The sequence below is a fragment of the Triticum urartu genome, chromosome 1, assembly GCF_003073215.2.
Source record: "Triticum urartu cultivar G1812 chromosome 1, Tu2.1, whole genome shotgun sequence".
Classification (NCBI taxonomy): Eukaryota; Viridiplantae; Streptophyta; class Magnoliopsida; order Poales; family Poaceae; genus Triticum; species Triticum urartu.
The window spans coordinates 368,904,920-368,930,002 of NC_053022.1; positions in this window are offsets into that span (position 1 = coordinate 368,904,920).

The following is a 25,083-nucleotide window of genomic DNA, read 5'->3' on the forward strand; positions in this document are numbered from 1 at the left end:
TCGATAAAAACCGAAATGATGAAAGCTTAGGCTTTTACGGTGCCTCGGCATCGAAAAACCCTCAATGATAAAAGCTTAGCTTTTAGGATGCCTCGGTGTCGACAAACCCTAAATGATGAGACCATGATCTTGTTCCTTGACAATAACCAACTTTTTGACCAAACTTTGTTCCTATTTAGAGAGAAACATGGCCAACAACGATGAGGCCGGGGGTTCAGGCGACAAGGCATTCTGGGAGCTGTCCCAGGAGATGGAGGAACAACCTCACTTGTATGAGGACGCCGCCTTCCCCACCGATCCTGAGACCACTGATGGTACCGCCGAGGATGACCCCAGTGATGCCACCACTGATGGTGCCGACGAGGATGCCACCACTGATGATGGCGGCGCACGCACAGATGGCAGCCAACCGAAGAGGCAACGGAAGGACCGACGCCCGACCGTGCTCCGCACCCTCAAGGAGGAAGTTACTGAAGTGGACTCCGACGGGAATCCAACGGCGCCCGAACGAATAGTCAAGGGGTACTCGCTTCAGCTCGGGTGCATTCTCCGGAGCACCGTCTCGATCAACACCGAGAACCTGAGGCATCCTGACCGAGGGAATTTGCGCAACCTCCTCTTCACGAAGCTGCACGAACGATACAAGTTCCCCGCTGAATTTGAAAACACAAGCCTCAAAGGGAATAAAGTGAACAATGCTGCCCTCACAAAGATGAGCAAGGCCCTGTCTACTTGGAAAAGCAATGTGAAGAGAATGATCGAGAAAGGTGAGAGTTATGAGAAGATCAAGGAGAAAAATCCTTCGATCACCGAAGATGGCTACAACGACTTCAAGATCAATTGCTCGAGCACCGCAAACTCCGAATCAAGTAAGTGGGGGAAAGAAATGCGGGAGCTGAACTTAGGGGAACACACACTCGGTCCCGGGGGTGAGTGGCGGAGCCTATATGGGACAAGGAGGAGGCGGACCATGCCGAGCAAGGCCTACCGCCCCTCTTCGATAAATACGGTGACAAGCAGACCAGGAACTTTGTCAGGGCCTGGTACAAGAAGGACCCGAAAACAAAGGAGCTTACCACGGATCCGAAGACCAGGGCGCTTGAGCTTGTTCTGGTAAGGAATACACCCTTGTGTAATTAGCTCCATATGGTTGCATTCTAATTAATGAAGCCAAATTTCTAAATGGTTCACATTCCTTCCGCAGGCGACTGAAAGCAGTAGCGCGGGGTCGACTAAGAGAAACCCTTGGGACACCACTCTAAATAGGGCGTTGAATGTAATGAAGAACAAGGATAAGCTCAGTAAGCCGACGTCAGCTGGTCGTGTGGCCGGCAAAGGCTTGTCGACAAAATGGTCGTCATACGATAACACTGGCGGGCGAAAGGAGCAAAAGACCAGCTCGGAAAGCCAGGCGCGCGAGGTTCAAGAACTCAGGGCACAGGTGGCGCGGATTCCGAAGATTGTCCAAGAGCAAGTGGAACAACAACTCAGAAGGACGATCACTGCCATTGTGCCTACCTTGATCTAGGGGATTAGTGCGTGGATTGTGGGCGGCCAACAGGGGCCGCCCCCGATTCCTAGCTTCACGGCCAGCAACTCGCAGAACGCGATGGCGGGGCCCTTGGTGTCTCCGACGCCGGCACGGGAGCTTAATGCACCCGGGTGTACGCTGGTCGGCACCTCTGCAGCAAGCGGCCCCTCCATCAACTGCACGCCCGCCGTTGGCGGTGCCTCGACATTAGCCGAGCTCGACGCCATCATCACGGTAACTAATTAAGCCTCTCTCGGCCGAGGACTTCATCTCCTTGCCTTTGACTGGGCATCCCTAACGCCCTACATGTTTTCGCAGGGCGCCGCCGACGTTCCGTGCACTCTCCTGCACTTCGTGAACAACGAGTTGGTCGATGTCGCCAATGGCAAAATCGTTCAACCGGGCAACCCCATGTTCCACGGTACCCAGATGCCACCCAACTTGTTTAGGGTTCAACTGGTTCGGGTGCTGCCAGGCTGCGACGAGTTGTTACCTCTGATTCGACCTGTCGGGGCCGACGATGATGACGTGATGACCCTCAGCGCCTGCCTGAGCTGGCCCCTGCTTTGGCCGAAGAGCCAGATTCCTTTGGGGGCGGGGGACACCACCCCAAAGACAACACCACCAGTCGTGCCGGCGCCAAGTCGGCCCCATGGCAAGACCGTCGCAACGGTGCCGGACATCCCTATGCCACTGGATCCAAACATGCATATGGCACAGGATCAGAACGACGACGACGACGATACATTTGCCAACGTCGATCAGTATTTTGCCGATCATGGGTACGGTGGCGACTTCATGGGGCCTCCTTCTCAAGAACCCAACCCAACAAAAGACGTGCGCGATCTAGCTGGTACCGCGGAGAAGCCAAGTTGCAACAGGCGTCGTCTGCCGTTCAGCTCTCAGGAGACGCCTCCAGCTGCCGACTTCACCGAGCCTCAGATAGGCGAGGTGCGAAATATTATCAGCCCCAACACACTCAAGAAGGCGGTCTGTGAGCAGAACTCGGTCCCATTACAGGAGAAGAAGAAGGCACGTAAAAGAAAGACTAACAAGGGTGCGGGCCAGCCGGCACCGAGTACGATCCGTGCTCAGGACGGGCCACCTTCACCTGAGGATATCTCGAGGAGGGTGCATGTGGCGGGTAGGCCGATGCTACCGAGAAATATGCTCGATGCTGCAACCGGTGCTATGCGGAGTCTGCATGACAGTGTTCTTTCTTTGGAGAAGCGGCGTCTCGGAGAGAAGGATGTGGCATACCCGGTTTTCACGGCCAAGGTGCCAGAGGGCAAGGGCTTTGTGGATAACTCCATCGGGGGTACGATCTTCCTGCAGTTTGATGACATCCACGCTATGTTGAACCTTCATCCGCTGCACTACACCTTTGTTCGGCTATTTTTGCTGAGTATGGAGATGCGGATCATTCGCGACAAGAGCCCGGACATTGTGATAGTCGACCCCTTCTACATGCGTGCCAAGATCTTGGGCAGCGCTAGGGACCGGCAAGTCGCGACTTCTTACCTCGAAGGCGTCATTCTAGCAAACCAAGATAAGGATAACTTCCTCATGCCTTACTTTCCCGAGTAAGTCCTCCCCTCAACCGCCCCGTAACATATGAATTCTTAGATTTCAATCGTTTTTCTTTTAACATTCCGTGTTTTCTGCAGTGACACACATTGCATGCTCATCCTCCTAAGCCCCAAATATTCCATGGCCACGTATTTCGACCCGGACCGTCAGTCGAACGTAGACTACACAAATGTCAAGAAGGTTCTTGATGATGTTCTCCCCGGCTACGTCAAATCTGGAGGCACCTTCACCAGGCCTATTCGTAAGTACGGCAAGCACGTGTTCTCCCACAATACGACGTTCTTCTGTGTCAAGCAGCCGCCTGGCGGTCAGAAGGGTGCCTACTACGCCATTCATCACATGCGGGCGATCGTACGGGACCATCATCAACTTCTGCTACCGAGTAAACTCAAAGATTGGGCCGCGAGCGTGTCGGCAATCCAGGACGCGGACATCAGACAAGAATTCTTTCGCATCCAGTCGGAGTTTGCGGAAATCATCTATCAAGATGTCCTTCGTACCTCGGGGCAGTTCTACCTCAGAAATCAACCGTCCAACAGTGACATCGACACAATGCTACAAATGCAGGCTAACAGCGACCGTTATTTCATGACTCCCACGATAGACGGCGGCTTCATCCACGCTCCGGTCCCTTGAGTCGAGTCGAAAGCAGTGATGCTGTGTCTAGTTCTGAAACATCGATTGTCTCATGTTGTAATTAAACTTTAATGAACTTGTAGTATGTCTCTTTGGTTTCGAGAGTCGTTCAACTTAGATGTAATCGATGCTATTAATGTCTTGCTTTTCTCTTCCGATCGTTCTGTTGCATACTTATATATTGCTTATGTATTGTCTATGAATTGGTACTAACGTTTCGTTTGGCTACTGCATAGCGATGCCGTCGTATGTCGTGTACAAGGGTAAGGTTCCCAGAGTCTACGACGACTGGGAGGAGTGTCGGAGATAGGTTCACCGATTCAGCGGTAACAGTTACAAAGGGTACACCACTAGGGCCGAGGCCGAATCTAGATACGCCCGCTATCTATCGGGAGAGGGGAGGGAGCGCTGGAGGAACCGGATGAAGACGAGTTTCATCGTGATGATGCTCATCGTGATGACCGCAGCTCTCTTCTATGTGATGGTAGTTTAGATGATCGATATCGACTTGTAATGTGAAGACAAACTCGCTACTCGCGGTCTCGAGACTTGTAATATAATGTTCTATCTTTGTTCGGTCTTTTCAATTCGGAGACTAATATGATGAATTGTATTCAGAGACTAATCTTCTATTGTATTCGATGAATCTCTTGTTGATGTGTGCTGTCTATATTTTGTCCAATTATACATTTTGTAACCTATGCAAAAAACAGAAAATAAAAAAATAAAAAAACCTAATATTCATACTAATGGCGCATCACAACCCAGTGCGCCATTAGTATGCCAAAGGATACTAATGGCGCATCATTAAACAGTGCGCCATTAGTATGCCGAAGTTACTAATGGCGCATCTTGTTGTTGTGCGCCATTAGTATGCCAAAGCACCTGGGTATACATGGCCCCCTGGGAGGCATACTAATGGTGCACTGTTGTATATACTAATGGCGCATCTGAGGTGCGCCATTAGTATATCAGATACTAATGGCGCACCTGTGGTGCGCCATTAGTAAAATATAATAATGGCGTGGCACTAATGGCGCACCACTAATGCGCCATTAATGGCCAAATTAGGTGCGCCATTAGTAGGCCTTTTCCTAGTAGTGCAACTAGCGAGAAATAATAATAAACTCGGATGACAACACTTTTGTCAAAACAATCATGATATAATATAACAAGGCGGTATCTCGCTAGCCCTTTCTGAGACCGCAAAGCATAAATGCAGAGCTCCCCTGAAGATCAGGACTGACTAGACATTGTAATTCATGGTAAAAGAGATCCAATCACAGTCATACCTCAATATAAATTAATAACAATGCATACATATGACAGTGGTGCTCTCTAACTGGTGCTTTTTACAAGAGGATGATGACTCAGCAATAAAAGTAAACAGATAGGCCCTTTGCAGAGGGAAGCAGGGATTTGTAGAGGTGCCAGAGTTCGAGTTTTTAAATAGAGAATAAATAATATTTTGAGCGGTATACTTTCATTGCCAACGTTACAACTAAGAGATCTCGGTATCTTCCATGCTACATCATTATAGGCGGTTCCCAAACAGAATGGTAAAGTTTATAATCCCCCACCAACAACAAGCACACTCCACGGATGGTCCAAAACAAAGGGTACCATCCAACTAACAACAACCCTCGGGATTTTTGTTTGCAATTATTTGATTTGATTTGCTATGAGCATGGGACTGGGCATCCCGGTTACCAGCCATTTTCTCGTGAATGATGAGCGGAGTGCACTCATCGTGAGAATAACCCACCTAGCATAGAAGATATTGTCAGCCCTAGTTGGTATATGAGCTATTCGAGCATACAAAACAGATTATTATTTGAAGGTTTAGAGGTTGGCACATGCAAATTTACTTGGAACAGCAGGTAGATACCGTATATAGGTAGGTATGGTGGACTCATATGGAACAACTTTGGGGTTTATGGAATTGGATGCACAAGCAGTATTCCCGCTTAGTACAAGTGAAGGATAGAAAGAGACTGGGAAGCGACCAACTAGAGAGCGACAACAGTCATAAACATGCATGGAGATTAACCAACATTGAGTGCAAGCATGAGTAGGATATAAATCACCATGAACATAAATATCATAGAGCCTATGTTGATTTTGTTTCAACTACATGTGTGAACATGTGCCAAGTCAAACCACTCGAATCATTCAAAGGAGGATACCATCCTATCATAGTACATCATAGTCATTTTAATTTCCATGTTGGCATGCAAGGTAAACAATTATAAAATCCTAGCTAATTAAGCATGGCATGAGTAACTATAATCTCTAATTGTCATTGCAAACATGTTTCATTCATAATAGGCTGAATCAGGAATGATTAACTAATCATATTTACAAAGACAAGATAGGTCGAGCTCATACAAGCTTTTCCTCATCTCAATCATTTTATCATATATTGTCATTATTGCCTTTCACTTGCACGACCGAACGGTGTGGATAATAATAAGAGTGGACGTGCATTGGACTAAGCTGGAATTTGCAAACATTTATTCAAAGGAGAAGACAAGGTAAGATGCACTCTTTGTTAGATCAACAATAATGCATATGAGAGCCACTCAACATTTTCATCGTGGTCTTCTCCTCTCGACCTCCAAAGAAAAGAAAAGAATTTTGAAGAAACACACTGAAATATTTTTGCAGTTTTTGTTTTTCTAAGGAAGGTAAAACAAGAACGAGAAAAAAAATTTAGACGGGAAAGCTCCCCACAAGCAAAAGAAGAACGGGAAATCTTTTTGGGTTTTGTGTTAATTTTACTACTACTAAGCATGCATAGAAAGTAAACTAACTACAACTAATTTTTTGGTTTTTCTTAAGGTTTATCAAACACACAAGAACAAAGCAAAAAAAGAAATAAACTAGCATGGATAATACAATCAAAAAGTATGAGCACCGACAACTAGAATGATTGTGTGAACATGAATATAATGTGGGTGAGAAATACGTACTCCCCCAAGCTTAGGCTTTTGGCCTAAGTTGGTCTACGGCCATGGATCAAAGTAGTTCGCACCAGAGCCCTAAGGAGGATCCCGGGGGTTCCACTAGTTAGCGAGCTCCTGTGGATCCCACTGATAAATAGACTACTTGTATGGATCAGGTGATTGCTCTGGCTCAGGAGATGGGGATCGTGTCCCCTGCCAATATGCATGAATGTCTGCGGGCAAAACAATGTACCTGCCTGAATGCATATCGAACAAAATAGGTGCATGAAGGGTAATAATCTAAATAGTGCTCTCGCTAAATACCAGGTTATAAATAAGTTTCTTTTCCTCATCATGTCGAATAAACTTATGTGCTACCATGCTGTCATAATCTAAATATATAGTGGGTAGCAATTTCTCTTCTTTTTCATAGTGCCTAATGGGTATCTCAAAGTGTTTAGCAAGGCGGGACGCGAAGATGCCTCCGAAAATAGGACCCTTTGTACAGTTCATACTCAACCGTCTAGCAACCATAGCGCCCAAGCTGTCAGTTTATCTCTATGTAAAGCATGTCGCAAAATAGCGAGGTCAGGGGAACTAAGGCCTCCACTCTCTCCAGGACCAATTAAACATCTCCCAACAAATAATGAGTAATAGCGTATAGCAGGATGATGAATACAAGTCACTCTCGCTCCAGACACTCCTCTACCTTCCCCTACGGTGATTTCATGAATAAGGCCTTCCACATCTCTAGGACGTGGTTCCTCGATGCTACCTTCATAAGGTAAATTGCAAACCACAAAAAAATCACAAAGCGTCATCTCTTTGTACTCATCATATAAGTGAAAGTCTATCATGGGTGGTGATTTCCTAGCATGGAAGTGAAAAATTTGCACGAAAGTATTAGTGAGTAAGATATACTGATTGCACCGGTCGAGGAGGAAGTCAGTGATGCCTGCATTCCCAGCTAAATAATAGTAATCATCATAAATCCTGGCCGCTTGTAAGAATGCATCACATGGCCATTCACAAGGTCAAATTTCCACGGCGTGATGAAGGTTATACTTGGGCTTTTCCTTCTCCTCATTTTCCTTTTCCTTCAAACCTCGGGTCAAGGAGCCTCTCGATAATCTCTTCAACATTTTCTTCCTCTGAAATTTTCTGAATTTTTAGTGACTTCAAATAAAAGTGAACCAAACTCAACAAGATTGATAGCAACTACTCCTACAAGTGCCTAGAGGCTATATCATGCATCAAAACTACTTGGACCATATGAATTTTACATGCAAGATCAAGAACAGGGTCACCAAAGCAGCAAATATTTGCAAAGAATAAAGCACTAGAACAAAAACTAATTGGAACATTGGAGGAGTCACATACCGAAGAACAATCCCCCAAAGCAGTTTTGTGAATGGAGCTTTGAGCAAGGAGATTGAAAATGGCAGCAAGATGAGCAAGAACACGGGTTTGAGCTATGGAGTGATTTTTTCTGGAGGAAGAGGATGGGTGCTGGAATAAGTGGAGGGGGGCCATGTGGGTCCCACAAGGTCAGGAGGCACGCCCCAGGGGGGTGGGTGCGCCCTCCACCCTTGTGGCCAGCTGGTGAGGCCCCCTGGTGTGTTCTTTGCACCAGAAATTCTAAAATATTCTAAAAAAATCATAACCAATTTTCAGGGCATTTGGAGAACTTTTATTTTTGGGACATTTTTTATTACATGGATACTTCAGAAAACAGACAGAAAATACTATTTTTGGTCTATTTAAACTAATTAACAGAAAGTGAAAGATGGGTACAGAGAGTTGTGCCTTCTAAATTCATCCATCTCCTGCTCATCAAAAGGAATCCATTAACAAGGTTGATCAAGTCTTATTAATAAACTTCTTCCGAATGACATGAAACCGGAGAACTTTCGAATAACACTAGGTTCCCTCAACGGGGATATGCATGTCCCCAACAATAAGAATATCATATTTCTTTTTGACAGTACGAAGAGAGAATTCAGAACCTCCAATAGTAATAGTTGAATCTTTTCTGATAGAATTGATACTATGAACTTGAGGTTGTTTCTTCCGAAAGTGTACCATATGCTCATTACGATTAACATGGAAAGTGACATTGCCTTTTTTGCAATCAATAACAGCCCCTGCAATATCCAAAAAGGGTCTACCAAGGATAATCGACATACTATCGTCCTTGGGAATATCAAGAATAACAAAGTCCGTTAAGATAGTAACGTTTGCAACCACAACAGGCACATCCTCACAAATACCGATGGGTATAACCGTTGATTTATCAGCCATTTGCAAAGACATTTCAGTAGGTGTCAATTTATTCAAATCAAGTCTATGATACAAAGAGAAAGGCATAACACTAACACCGGCTCCAAGATCACATAAAGCAGTTTTAACATAGTTTCTTTTAATGGAGCATGGTATAGTTGGTACCCCCGTATCCCCAAGTTTCTTTGGTATTCCACCCTTAAAAGTATAATTAGCAAGCATGGTGGAAATTTCAGCTTCTGGTATCTTTCTTTTATTAGTAACAATTTATTTGATATACTTAGCATAAGGAGGCATTTTAAGCATATCAGTCAAACGCATATGCAAAAAGATAGGTCTAATCATTTCAGCAAAGCGCTGAAAATCCTCATTATCTTTTTTCTTGGATGGCTTAGGAGGAAAGGGCATGGGTTTCTGAACCCGTGATTCTCTTTCTTTACCATGTTTTATAGAAACAAAATCTCTCTTATTGTAACGTTGATTCTTTGATTGTGGGTTATCAAGATCAACATCATGTTCAATCTCTACATCATTATCATTACTAGGTTGAGCATCAACCTGAACATCATCATTAACATTAGTACTAGGTTCATGTTCATTACCAGATTGTGTCTCAACATTAGAAATAGAAATATCATTGGGATTCTCAGGTGTGTCTATAGTAGGTTCACTAGCATGCAAAGTCCTATCCGTTTTATTTTTCTTTTTAGAATGAGGACTAGGTGCATCAGTATTGATTCTTTGAGAATCCTGCTCAATTCACTTAGGATACCCCTCAAGATACAAAGGTTCCTGGGTCATCTTACCACCTCTAGTCATAACCCTAACAACATTATCATTATTCTTACTATTCAACTCATTAAGCAAATCATTCTGAGCTTTAAGTACTTGTTCTACTTGAGTCGTAACCACGGAAGCATGTTTACTAATAAGCTTAAGATCATTAACAGTACTATTCATATAATCACTTAGGTGATCAAGCATGTAAATAATTACGTTTCAATTGTCTACGAACATAAGCATTGAAGTTTTCTTGTTTAACAACAAAATTATCAAACTCATCCAAGCATTGTCTAGCAGACTTATTATGAGGAATATCACCTTCATCAAATCTACAAAGAGAGTTTACCTCTACTACCTATGTCGGGTTATCAAGACCATGTATTTCTTCAATAGGTGGTAAATTTTTAACATCTTCAGCTTTAATACCTTTTTCTTTCATAGATTTCTTTGCCTCTTGCATATCTTCAGGACTGAGAAACATAATACCCCTTTTCTTAGGAGTTGGCTTCGGAGTTGGTTCAGGAAGTGTCCAATCATTTTCATTACTCAATATATTACTCAATAGCAATTCATCTTGCTCAATAGTTCTTTCCCTGAAAACACAACCAACACAACTATCCAGGTGGTCTCTGGAAGCATCAGTTAGTCCATTATAAAAGATATCAAGTATTTCATTTTTCTTGAGAGGATGATTAGGCAAAGCATTAAGTAATTGGAGAAGCCTCCCCAAGCTTTTGGGAGACTCTCTTCTTCAATTGGAACAAAATTATATACTTCCCTTAAAGCAGCTTGTTTCTTATGAGTAGGGAAATATTTTGTAGAGAAGTGATAAATCATATCCTGGGGACTACGCACACGACCAGGAGCAAGAGAAATAAACTATATCTTAGCATCACCCTTTAATGAGAAAGGAAACAATTTAAGAATATAGTAATAGCGGATTTTTTCTCATGAGGAAATAGGGTGGCTATATCATTCAATTTAGTAAGATATGCCACAACTATTTCAGATTCATAACCATGGAAAGGATCAGATTCAACCAAAGTAATTAACTCAGGATCGACAGAGAATTCATAATCCTTATTAGTAACAAAGATAGGTGAAGTAGCAAAAGCGGGATCATATTTCATTCTAGCATTCAAGTATTTTTTTCAGCTTAACTAACAATTTCTTAAGATCCTCCCTATCATTACAAGCAAAGAACTCTCTAGTAGTTTCTTCATCCATAACATAACTCTCAGGAACAATAGGCAATTCATATCTAGGTGGAGAACCATAATCATAATCTTCAATAATATCATCAGTTTCAGTAATTTCGTTCTCTCTAACCCTAGCAAGTTGTTCATCAAGAAATTCACCTAGTGGCACAGTATTATCAAGCATAGAAGTAGTATCATCATAAGCATCATTCATAGTAGAGGTGGCATCATCAATAACATGCGACATATCGGAATCAATAGCAGGAGTAGGTGTCACAAGTTTACTCAAACAAAAGGAGAATCAAGTGCAGAGCTAGATGGTAGTTCCTTACCTCCCCTCGTAGTTGAGGGAAAAAAGCTTAGTTCTTTTATATTTCAAGTTCCTCATAGTGATCAACAGATACAAATCCCAAGTGACTTAGAGAATAGAGCTATGCTCCCCGGTAACGGCACCAGAAAAAGGTCTTGATAACCCACAAGTATCAGGGATCGCAATAGTTTTCGAGGGTAGAGTATTCAACCAAAATTTATTGATTCGACACAACGGGAGCCAAAGGATATTGTCGAGTATTAGAAGCTGAGTTGTCAATTCAACCACACCTGAAAGACCTAATATCTGCAGCAAAGTATTTAGTAGCAAAGTAGTATGGAAGTAGCGATAATGGTGGAAAAAGTAACAGTAGCATTATTGTAGCAATTGTAACAGCAGCAGTGGAAAAGTAACGGAGCAAAGATCAATATGTAACAAGATCATAGGCAATGGATCCATGATGGATAATTATGTCGGATGGCATTCATCATGCAAAGGTTATAACATAGGGTGACACAGAACTAGCTGTAGTTCATCAATGTAATGTAGGCATGTATTCCGAATATAGTCATACGTGCTTATGGAAAAGAACTTGCATGCCATCTTTTGTCCTACCCTCCAATGGCAGCGGGGTCCTATTGGAAACTAAGGGATATTAAGGCCTCATTTTAATAGAGTATCAGACCAAAGCATTAGCACTCAGTGAATACATGAACTCCTCAAACTACGGTCGTCATCGGGAGTGCTCCCGACTATTGTCACTCCGGGGTTGCCGGGTCATAACACATAGTAGGTGACTATAACTTGCAATATCAGGTCAAGAACACAAAATATATTGATGAAAACATAAAGGGTTCAGATCTGAAATCATGGCACTCGGGCCCTAGTGACAAGCATTAGGCATAGCAAAGTCATAGCAACATCAATCTTAGAACATAGTAGATACTAGGGATCAAACCCTAACAAAACTAACATGATTACATGGTAAATCTCATCCAACCCATCATGGTCCAACAAGCGTACGATGGAATTACTCACACACGGCGGTGATCATCATGGAATTGGTGATGGAGGATGGTTGATGATGACGATGGCGACAGATTCCCCTCTCCGGAGCCCCGAACGGACTCCAGATCTGCCCTGACGAGGAAGAACAAGGCTTGGCGGCGGCTCTGTATCGTAAAACGTGATGAATCATTCTCCCTGATTTTTTTCTCCCTGGAAGTGAATATATGGAGTTGGAGTAGTGGTCGGTGCAGGTCCATGGGGCCCACAAGGTTGGAGGGCGTGCCCCCACCCTTGTGGCTAGGGTGTGGGCCCCCTGGTGCTGATTCTTCCGCCAATATTTTTTATTAATTCCAAAAATAATCTCCGTTTATTTCTAGGTCATTTCAAGAACTTTTTATTCTGCACAAAAATAACACCATGGCAATTCTACTGAAAACATCATCAGTCCGGGTTAGTTCCATTCAAATCATGCAAGTTAGAGACCAAAACAAGGTCAAAAGAGTTTGGAAATCAACCATCTACTCCTTCTTTATAAATGTGTGTGTCATCCCAAAAGTAATGTCTTATATCATAGAAAAACCTTTTCTTTTTGCTGGTATGTGAAACTAGGTGGTATAAATTTAGCAACAATGTAATTAGCATAATTAACATACCAAGGAGTATTACGAGAAGCATTTATGACAACTACTTGAAGGAAATATGCCCTAGAGGCAATAATAAAGTTGTTATTTTATATTTCCTTATTCATGATAAATGTTTATTATTCATGCTTGAATTGTATTGATCGGAAACCTAAATACATGTGTGAATACATAGACAAACACTGTGTACTGATAACCCACAAGGATAGGGGATCGCAACAGTTTTCAAGGGTAGAGTATTCAACCCAAATTTATTGATCCGACACAAGGGGAGCCAAAGAATATTCTCAAGTATTAGCAGCTGAGTTGTTAATTCAACCACACCTGGAAACTTAATATCTGCAACAAAGTGTTTAGTAGCAAAGTAATATGATAGTAGTGGTAACAGTAGCAAATGGTAACAATAGAAAAAGTAATATTTTTGGTGTTTTGTAGTGATGGTAACAATAACAATGGAAAAGTAAATAAGCGAAGAACAATATATGGAAAGCTCGTAGGCAATGGATCGGTAATAGGGAATTATGCCGGACGTGGTTCATCATGTAACAGACATAACCTAGGGTGACACAGAACTAGCTCCAATTCATCAATGTAATGTAGGCATGTATTCCGAATATAGTCATACGTGCTTATGGAAAAGAACTTGCATGACATCTTTTGTCCTACCCTCTCATGGTAGCAGGGTCCTATTGGAAACTAAGGGATATTAAGGCCTCCTTTTAATAGAGTACCGGACCAAAGCATTTACACATAGTGAATACATGAACTCCTCAAACTACGGTCATCACCGGGAGTGGTCCCGATTATTGTCACTTCGGGGTTGCCGGATCATACCACATAGTAGGTGACTTAGACTTGCAAGATAGGATCAAGAACTCTCATATATTCATGAAAACATAATAGGTTCAGATCTGAAATCATGGCACTCGGGCCCTAGTGACAAGCATTAAGCATAGCAAAGTCATAGCAACATCAATCTCAGAACATAGTGGATACTAGGGATCAAACCCTAACAAAACTAACTCGATTACATGATAAATCTCATCCAACCCATCACTGTCCAGCAAGCCTACGATGGAATTACTCACGCACGGCGGAGAGCATCGTGAAATTTGTGATGGAGGATGGTTGATGATGACGACGGCGACGGATTCCCCTCTCCGAAGCCCCGAACGGACTCCAGATCAGCCCTCCCGAGAGAGTTTAGGGCTTGGCGGCGGCTCCGTATCGTAAAACGCGATGAATCTTTCTCTCTGATTTTTTTCTCCACGAAAGTGAATATATAGAGTTGGAGTTGAGGTCGGAGGAGCTCCAGGGGGGCCACTAGGTAGGGGGGCGCGCCCAGGGGGCAGGCGCGCCGCCCACCCTCGTGGCTAGGGTGTGGGCCCCCTGGTCTTGATATTTTGCCAGTATTTTTTATTATTTCCAAAAATAGTCTCCGTGAAGTTTCAGGTCATTCCGAGAACTTTTGTTTCTGCACATAAATAACACCATGGCAATTCTATTGAAAACAGCGTCAGTCCGGGTTAGTTCCATTCAAATCATGCAAGTTAGAATCCAAAACAAGGGCAAAAGTGTCTGGAAAAGTAGATACGACGGAGACGTATCAACTCCCCCAAGCTTAAACCTTTTCTTGTCCTCAAGCAATTTAGTTGACAAACTGAAAGTGATAAAGAAAAACTTTTACAAACTCTGTTTGCTCTTGTTGTTGTAAATATGTAAAGCCAGCATTCAAGTTTTCAGCAAATATTATAAACTAACCATATTCACAATAATGCTTAGGTCTCATGTTTACTCATATCAATGGCATAATCAACTAGCGAGCAATAATAATAAATCTCGGATGACAACACTTTCTCAAAACAATCATAATATGATTGATACGTCTCCAACACATCTATAATTTTTGATTGCTCCATGCTATATTATCTATTGTTTTGGACATTATTAGGCTTTATTATCCACTTTTATATTATTTTTGGGACTAACCTATTAACCAGAGGCCCAGCCCAGAATTAATGTTTTTTTGCCAGTTTTAGGGTTTCGAAGAAAAGGAATATCAAATGGAGTCCAAACGGAATGAAACCTTCGGGAACGTGATTTTCTCAACGAACAAGACCCAGGAGACTTGGACCCTACGTCAAGACACAAAAGAGGAGGCCACGAGGTAGGGGGCGCGCCTACCCCCCACCCCCAGGCGCGCCCTCCATCCTCGTGGGCCCCCTGTTTCTCCACCGACATACTCCTTCCTCCTATATATACCTATGTACCCCCAAACGATCAGAGACGGAGCCAAAACCCTAATTCCACCGCTGCAACTTTCTGTATCCACGAGATCCCATCTTGGGGCCTGTTTCGGAGCTCTGCCGGAGGGGGCATCGATCACGGAGGGCTTCTACATCAACACCATAGCCCCTCCCATGAAGTGTGAGTAGTTTACCTCGGACCTACGGGTCCATAGTTAGTAGCTAGATGGCTTCTTCTCTCTTTTTGGATCTCAATACAATGTTCTCCCCCTCTCTTATGGGGAACTATTCGATGTAATCTTCTTTTTGCGGTGTGTTTGTTGAGACCGATGAATTGTGGGTTTATGATCAAGTCTATCTATGAACAATATTTGAACCTTCTCTGAATTCTTTTATGTATGATTGGTTATCTTTGCAAGTCTCTTCGAATTATCAGTTTGGTTTGGCCTACTAGATTGATCTTTCTTGCAATGGGAGAAGTGCTTAGCTTTGGGTTCAATCTTGCGGTGTCCTTTCCCAGTGACAGTAGGGGCAGCAAGGCACGTATTGTATTGTTGCCATCGAGGATAACAAGATGGGGTTTTCTTCATATTGCATGAGTCTATCCCTCTACATCATGTCATCTTGCTTAAGGCGTTACTCTGTTTTTAACTTAATACTCTAGATGCATGCTGGATAGCAGTCGATGAGTGGAGTAATAGTAGTAGATGAAGGCAGGAGTCGGTCTACTTCTGTCGGACGTGATGCCTATATACATGATCATACCTAGATATTCTCATAACTATGATCAATTCTGTCAATTTCTCAACAGTAATTTGTTCACCCCCCGTAGAATACTTATGCTCTTGAGAGAAGCCACTAGTGAAACCTATGGCCCCCGGGTCTCTCTTCATCATATTAATCTCCTACTACTTAGTTATTTCCTTTGCTATTTACTTTGCCTTTATTTTACTTTGCATCTTTATCATAAAAATACCAAAAATATTATCTTATCATATCTATCAGATCTCACTCTCATAAGTGGCCTTATAGGGATTGACAACCCCTATTTGCATTGGTTGCGAGGATTTATTTGTTTTCTGCAGGTACGAGGGACTCGTGCGTAGCCTCCTACTGGATTGATACATTGGTTCTCAAAAGCTAAGGGAAATACTTACGCTACTTTGCTGCATCATCCCTTCCTCCTCGGGGAAAACCAACGCAGTGCTCAAGAGGTAGCAATGATATAACAAGATGGTATCTCGCTAGCCCTTTCTGAGACCGCAAAATATAAATGCAGAGCACCTTTAAAGATCAAGGACTGACTAGACATTGTAATTCATGGTAAAAGAGATCCAGTTAAGTTATACTCAATGTATAATCAGTAATGAAAGCAAATGACAGAGGTGCTATCCAGCGGGTGCTTTTTAATAAGAGGGTGATGACTCAACATAAAAGTAAATAGATAGGCCCTTTGCAGGGGGAAGCAGGGATTTGTAGAGGTGCCAGAGCTCGGTTTTAAAATAGAGAAGAATAATATTTTGAGCGATATACTTTCATTGTCAACATAACAACCAAGAGATGGCGATATCTTCCATGCTACACACATTATAGGCGGTTCACAAACAGAATGGTAAAGTTTATACTCCCCTCCACCAACAAGCATCAATCCATGGCTTGCTCGAAACAACGAGTGCCTCCAACTAACAACAGTCCCAGGGGGAGTTTTGTTTGCAATTATTTTGATTTGATTTGCATAAAGCATGTGACTAGGCATCCCGGTGACCAGCCATTTTCTCGTGAGTGAGGAGCGGAGTCCACTCTTTAGAATAACCCGCCTAACATGGAAGATACGGACTGCCCTAGTTGATACATGAGCTATTCAAGCATACAAAACATGATCTTTATTTGAAGGTTTAGAGTTTGGCACATACAAATTTACTTAGAATGGCAGGTAGATACCATATATAGGTAGGTATAGTGGACTCATATGGCATAACTTTGGGGTTTATGGAGTTGGATGCACAAGCAGTATTCCCGTTTAGTACAAGTGAAGGCTAGCAAAAGACTGGGAAGCGACCAACTAGAGAGCGACAACAGCCATGAACATGCATTAAAGTCAATGAACATTGAGTGCAAGCATGAGTAGGATATAATCCACCATGAACATAAATATCGTGAAGGCTATGTTGATTTTGTTTCAACTACATGCGTGAACATGTGCCAAGTCAAGTCACTTAAATCATTCAAAAGAGGATACCACCCTATCATACCACATCACAACCATTTTAATAGCATGTTGGCACGCAAGGTAAACCATTATAAGCTCCTAGATAATTAGGCATGGCATAAGAAACTATGATCTCTATTTGTCATCGCAAACATGTTTATTCATAATAGGGCGAATCAGGAACGATGAACTAATCATATTTACAAAAACAAGAGAGGTCGAGTTCATACCAGCTTCTCCCATCTCAATCAGTTCATCATATATCGTCATAATTTCCTTTCACTTGCACGACTGAACGATGTGGATAATAATAATAGTGCGCGTGCATTGGACTAAGCTGGAATCTACAAGCATTCAATAAACATGAGAAGACAAGGCAATATGGGCTGTTTTGTCAGTTCAACAATAATGCATATAAGAGCCACTTCAACAATTTAATTATGGTCTTCTCCTATCGACCCCCAAAGGAAAGAAAAGAAATAAAACTATTTACATGGGAAAGCTCCCAACAAGCAAAAAGAAGAACAAGAAATCTTTTTGGGTTTTCTTTTTAATTACTACTACTAGCATGGAAAGTAAACTAATTAAAAGCTACAGCTAAATTTTTTTGTTTTTCTGAAGGTTTATTAAACACACAAGAAGAAAGCATAAAAAGGAAAATAAAACTAGCATGGATAATACAGTGAAAAAGTATGAGCACCAACAACTAGCAATGAGTGTGTGAATAAGAATGTAATGTCGGTGAGAAATACGTACTCCCCCAAGCTTAGGCTTTTGGCCTAAGTTGGTCTATGGCCACGGCTGGCCTGGCGGATATCCAAAGTAATAGTTGGGGTGGTACTGCGAAGAAGAAGACTCTGATTGCCACTGGTTGGCAATCATCTCCGGATCCCACTGGTAATTAGACTGTCGTGGAGGATCAAATTGTGGTTCCGACTCTGGCTCTGTGGATGATATAGGGTTCCGGTAGGCGTGAATAGCCTCCGGCGAGACGAGGTACTGGCCTGTAGATAAATCAAACAAGGAAGGAGTAGGCAAGGTGATAGTTTAGGATGACGTTTATCAAAGAACAATTTGTATTTAAGCTCCACTTCCCTATTCTTTACAATAAAATCATGCGCTACCATACTCTTATAATCTAAATAAACAGCAGGCAACAATTTTTCTTCTTTTTCATAGTGCTTAATAGGTATGTTATAGTATGCAGCAAGGCGTGAAGCATAGATACCACCAAAGATGGGGCCCTTTATACGGTTCAGACTTAACCGTTTAGCAATAATACCGCCCATACTAACAGAGTCGTCACGGAATAAACCATGGAACAAAATAAAAATATCAGGAGCACTAAGGTTTCCACAATTTCCGTGACCAATTAAGCAACGACTAGCAAATATTGCAAAGTAGCGTAAAACAGGAAAATGTATGCTAGTGATTCTTGCATCGGAAACCTTCCTAGTTTCCCCTACGGTAATAGTGTCAATAAACCCGTCCACATCTTTACGTTGTGGTTCCTCTAAGCTACCCTCGAAAGGTATTTTGCAAACCCTGCAAAATTCATATAGTGACATCTTCTTAACCACATCATATAAATGAAACTCTACTGAAGGAGGTGATTCCCTAGGATAATAGTAGAAGTTTCGCACAAAAGTATTGGTGAGTAAGAGATACTGTTCACGTTGGTCACGGAGGAAGTCGGTGAGGCCTGCATTCTTAGCCAATTCATAAAAGTCATCATAAATCCTGGCTGCTCTCAAGAAATCATTGGAAGGCCATTCACACGGCCAAACCTCCGCGGTGCGAGGCAGATTATATTTGGGCCTCTCTGCTTCTTCATTTTGCTTTTCCTTCGAGCTTCGGCTCGATGAGCCCCTCAAAAATCTCTTCATTATTTTCTGAAAAATTCTAAATTTTTTAGTAACTTCAAAATAAAAGTAAACCAAACTCAACAAAATTGATAGCAACTACTCCTACAAGTGCCTAGAGCCTATACCATGCATTAGAACTACTTGGAACCATATAAATTTGTCATGCAAGCTCAAGAACATGGTCACCTAGGCATCACAAATTTGCAATGAATAAAGCACTAGAACAAAAACTAATTGGACCAATGGAGGAGTCATATACCAAGGAACAATCCCCCAAAGCAGTTTTGTGAGAGGTGCTTTGAGCAAGGAGATCGAAAATCGCAGCAAAATAAGCTAGAACTCGTGCTTGAGCTGGATAAAGGTGTTTGTGGGAGGAAGGAGTGTGTGTGTGTGTGTAACGCCCTCTATGCGGCTATATCTCCCACGTGTCGAAGCATGACTTAGAGGCATAACCGCATTGAAAGCAATGTCGCAAGTGAGGTAATCTTCACAACAACCCATGTAATACAATAAGGGAATAAGAGTAACATAGTTGGCTTACACTCGCCACGTCACACAAATACATAAATAACATTACATTCATCCAAATACAATCAAGGTCCGACTACGAAACCAAAAAGAAGATAAACCCCAAAAGCAACATAGTCCCCGATCACCCCAACCGGGCACCACTACTGATCATCTGGGAAAGACACATAGTAACGACGAGAGTCTTCATCGAACTCCCACTTGAGCTCGGTCATAACATCTGGAACGGTATCATCGGTCCCTGCATCTGGTTTGGGAAGTAAACTGTGAGTCACGGGGACTCAGCAATCTCACACCCTCGCAATCAAGACTATTTAAGCTTATAGGTAAGATAAAAGGTATGATGTGGAGCTGCAGCAAGCGACTAACATATATGGAGGCTAAACATATGCAAATGAGAGCGAGAAGAGAAGGCAAAAGCACGGTCGAACAACTATGATCAAGAAGTGATCCTAGAACAACCTACGTTAAGCATTACTCCAACACCATGTTCACTTCCCGGACTCCGCCGAGAAGATACCATCACGGTTACACACGCGGTTGATGCATTTTAGTTAAATTAAGTTTCAGGTTTTCTACAACCGAACATTAACAAATTCCCATCTGCCCATAACCGCGGGCACGGCTTTTGAAAGTTCAAATCCCTGTAGGGGAGTCCCAACTTAGCCCATCACAAGCTCTCACGGTCAACGAAGGATATTCCTTCTCCCAAGACAATCCGATCAGACTCGGCATCCCGGTTACAAGACATCTCGACAATGGTAAAACTGAACCAGCAAAGCCACCCGAATGTGCCGACCAATCCCGATAGGAGCTGCACATATCTCGTTCTCAGGGCACACCGGATTGTCCAAGGTTCTGGTAGGCCAACCCAGAGTTGCCCCTGGTGGCCACCGGTAGCTGACAGGTTGGACCAACACTCAGAGGAGCACTGGCCCGGGGGTTTAAATAAAGATGACCTTGAGTCTGCGGAACCCAAGGGAAAAAGAGGCTAGGTGGCGAATGGTAAAACCAATGTTGGGCCATGCTGGAGGAGTTTTACTCAAGGCGAAGTGTCAAGGGGTTCCCATTATAACCCAACCGTGTAAGGAAAGCAAAATCCGGGAACCTAACACCGATATGACGGAAACTAGGGCGGCAAGAGAGGAACAAAACACCAGGCCTAAGGCCGAGCCTTCCACCCTTTACCAAGTGTATAGGTGCATTAAGATAAACAAGATAATATGGTGATATCCCAACAATAAACATGTTCCAACAAGGAACGATCTCCAATCTTCACCTGCAACTAGCAACGCTATAAGAGGGGCTGAGCAAAGTGGTAACATAGCCAAACAACAGTTTGCTAGGACAAGGTGGGTTAGAGGTTTGACATAGCAATTTGGGAGGCATGATAAGCAAGTGGTAGGTATCGTAGCATAGGCATAGCAAAAGAGCGAGCATCTAGCAAGCAAAGATAGAAGTGATTTCGAGGGTATGGTCATCTTGCCTGCAAAGTTTTCAGAGTTGCCTTGATCCTCGTAGGCGTACTCAACCGGCTCCTCGTTCACGTACTCTTCACCCGGCTCTACCCAAGAAAGAACAACAAGCAAAAAGGAACACAATCAACCACGTGCAATGCTCAAACAACATGATGCAAACATGGTATGATATGCGGGATGCGATATGTGATGCATATGCATGATTGGCAAAGGAATGATTGAACCTGGCCTCAACTTGGAAAACCAAGAGTGCCACTTGAAAGAGGAGTTGATTTCGGTTGAAATCGATATAAAGATCACAGGAATCGGATGTACGGTTTGGAAATGGCAAGCAAAACAAATATGGCACCGGTCTGCGATAATCAGCACGAGACCATCTAAAAGCATCAAGAACAACATGCTACAACACTCCAACATGACAAAAAGAATACATGGCAGGGATCCACTCATGATGCTTGACAAAAGATAAACACTGATCTACGGCTAATTAACTCATTAACATGTTCAAAAAAGCATGGCAAAAGTGCAAATGATAACAGGTTTCAGACTTAGTGAAATTAACAGCATGTCAGGAATTTAACATCAGGAAGCAATGTTTAGAGCATGATAACTATATGCTACAGGAACTTATCATGGCAAATCAAGGCATGGCATGAAGCTACTCAAAGCATACAACAACAGTCCCTTAGTGACCATGAGCCAAAAGGGATCAGAAAATACAATTGCAAGCATGTGAACATAGCAAAAACATAAATAGATTCAGACTTAGTGAAAAACTGGAGCATGGCAAAACAGATAACGAGTAGGCATGTTTATGAGCCCGATGCACTCACTCCAAGGAATTGCGTGACAAACTAAGCATACACCCAGCAAATAGACATGACATAGAAGCTAGACATGGCAAGAACAACATCATAGCATGCATGGATCAACAACAACAAGCTCGGCAAAATCGCTAAACATGTTAACAATCTACTAGGAACATTTTATAGCAAAAGTAGAGCTCAATTGACTCAAGCTAGGGTGCTCCATAATTGCAAACATAGACATGGATGGATAGAGCACAACATTATCTACAAAACATCCTTACTGATCATGCTCAAAAGAGGCATGGATCACTAGGAAACAACATGAACATATGGCATAAAAATAATGACAGGGCAAGGACTTAGTGAAATTCTAAGTCCCTGAAATCAGCATCATTGAGTAAGCTACTTTGCATCCTTGTGCTAGTCACCACAAAGATCACAAAAATACATGGCGTACACCCCTGTAAAGATGGCATGGCATTTTTCAAAACACATGTAGAGCTCAGGATCATAGCATGCACACATTAATCATGGCAAAAATGACAAAAGTGCATTTGCTGAAACAGATCTGAAACTATCGTCACATAGCCCTCTTCCAACATCATTTCGGGCATCAAGATGAGCTCAAATGAAAATGATGCAATGAGATGAAATGATGTACTCGTCGAGACGAACATTTTGATATGCTACACGCACGAATCGGAGCTACGATGAGGAAGTTATGGCATGTCAAAGATAGCAAAAAATATCAGGAGGAAAGGGGAAAAAGTCAACCGGATCTAGGGTTACCGTAGCTCCCGATCGGATCCGGCGACAGGTACTGTAGCTGCCGGAGTTCGAGGACGCCGGAGGTTTGGCCGGAACTGGGGCGCGGTGGCCGGCCTTGGAGCCACCGGAGCGAGGGAGGATGGATCCGGCGTGACGGAGGAGTTGCGGGCGTCGGGCGGCGCTGGAGGCCGGCGCGGAGGCGGGAGCTCGCCGGCGAGGGGCAGCTCTGGCCGGCGCGGGCGACGAGCACTCCGGGCGGCGGTGCGGGGTACGGAGGAAGCAACGCGGCGAGGGGCGCCCAGGCGACGGGCGGCGGGGCGCGCGTGGGCCGGGAGCGCTCCGCGCGGGCTGCGGCGGGCCGCAGCAGTGGGAGACCCGGCGAGGGACACATGGCAGCCCTCAGTGGCTGCGGGAGGCGGCGGCTGGGGTGTCCGGCGGCGGAGAGGGGATTTCTCTAGGGTTAGGGTGGTAGGAGAGCCGGGATTTTCGAGGGCAGGCCTATTTATAGAGGTAGAGGGAGCTAGGGAGCTCCAAATGAGGTGCGGTTTGTGGCCACGCGATCATGATCGAACGATCTAGATGATGGAGGAGGTTTAGGTGGGTTTTGGGCCACTTTGGAAGGGTGTTGGGCTGCAACCCACATGAGGCCTTTTCGGTCCCTCGGTTAACCGTTGGAGTATCAAACGAAGTCCAAATGGTACGAAACTTGACAGGCGGTCTAACGGTAGTAAACCAAGGACGCATGGCAAGTCTCGGTCCAATCCGAAAACATTTAACACCCACACACGAAAAGAGGTAGAAAGGGACATCGGAGGACATAGGAGCGCCGGAATGCAAAACGGACAACGGGGAAAATGCTCGGATGCATGAGACAAACACGTATGCAAATGCAATGCACATGATGACATGATAAGAGATGCATGACAAAGGCAAAACACACGGAGACAGAAACCCGACAACAAGGACATAGAATAACTTAGTGCCGGAAATGGCAAGAGTTGGAGTACAAATAAGGTAGGTTACATCCGGGGTGTTACAACACTCCACCACTACGAAAGGATCTCGTCCCAAGATCTAGGACTGGAAAAACTCCGGGTACTCAAAACGGAGGTGATCCTCGCGTTCCCAGGTGGCTTCACGGTCGGAATGATGTGACCACTTGACTTTGAGGAATTTGATAGACTTGTTGCGAGTCTTGCGCTCAGTTTCTTCAAGAATAGCAACAGGTACCGAAGCGACGAGTACCTTTCATTGGAGAGACGCGGAGGTAGACATGGTCTCCGATCTCGAAAGCCAAGTCACGATGTTTTCTATCATAGTAACTCTTCTGGCGCGATTGCGCGGCTTTGAGATTATCATGAATGACTTTGCACATCTCTTCTGCCTCTGTGATCAAGTCATTTCCAAGAAGTTGGCGTTCACCAGTCTCTAACCAGTTAAGAGGAGTACGACACTTCCTGCCATAGAGAATCTCAAATGGGGCCTTGCCCGAACTCGCTTGGAAGCTGTTGTTGTAGGAGAACTCGGCATATGGAAGACAATCTTCCCACTTCATACCGAAGGAGATGACGCAAGCCCTGAGCATATCTTCAAGAATCTGATTGACATGCTCGACTTGGCCACTAGTTTGAGGATGAAAAGCTGTGCTGAAACGGATGTTGGTGCCCATGGCCTTCTGAAAAGAATCCCAGAACTTGGAGGTGAAGATGCTGCCACGATCTGAAGATATCAACTGCGGAATGCCATGCAGAGAGACAATCTGGGAGGTATATAGCTCTGCCAACTGAGCTGCTGTGATAGATTCTATGATAGGAAGGAAATGAGCCACTTTAGTGAGTTTGTCGATGACAACGAAGATAGCATCATTGCCATGCTTGGACTTTGGAAATCCAGTCATGAAGTCCATCTCAATATGGTCAAACTTCCATTCTGGAATGGCAAGAGGTTGGAGGGGACCAGCTGCTCGTTGGTGTTCTGCCTTCACTCTTCTGCAGACATCACATTCGTTCACGAATTGAGCAATCTCGCGCTTCATTCGAGTCCACCAATACGCCTGCTTGAGGTCATGGTACATCTTTGTACTTCCAGGGTGGATAGAGAGGAGTGAATTGCGAGCCTCGTTCATAATGACTTTACGAAGGTCACCTTTAAGCACAACAATGCGATCCTCGAAGAATAGAGTATCCTTGTCATCAAGGCGATAACACTTGTACTTAGGTTGACTCTTGGCAATCCCAATCTTCACCTTCTTCACCAT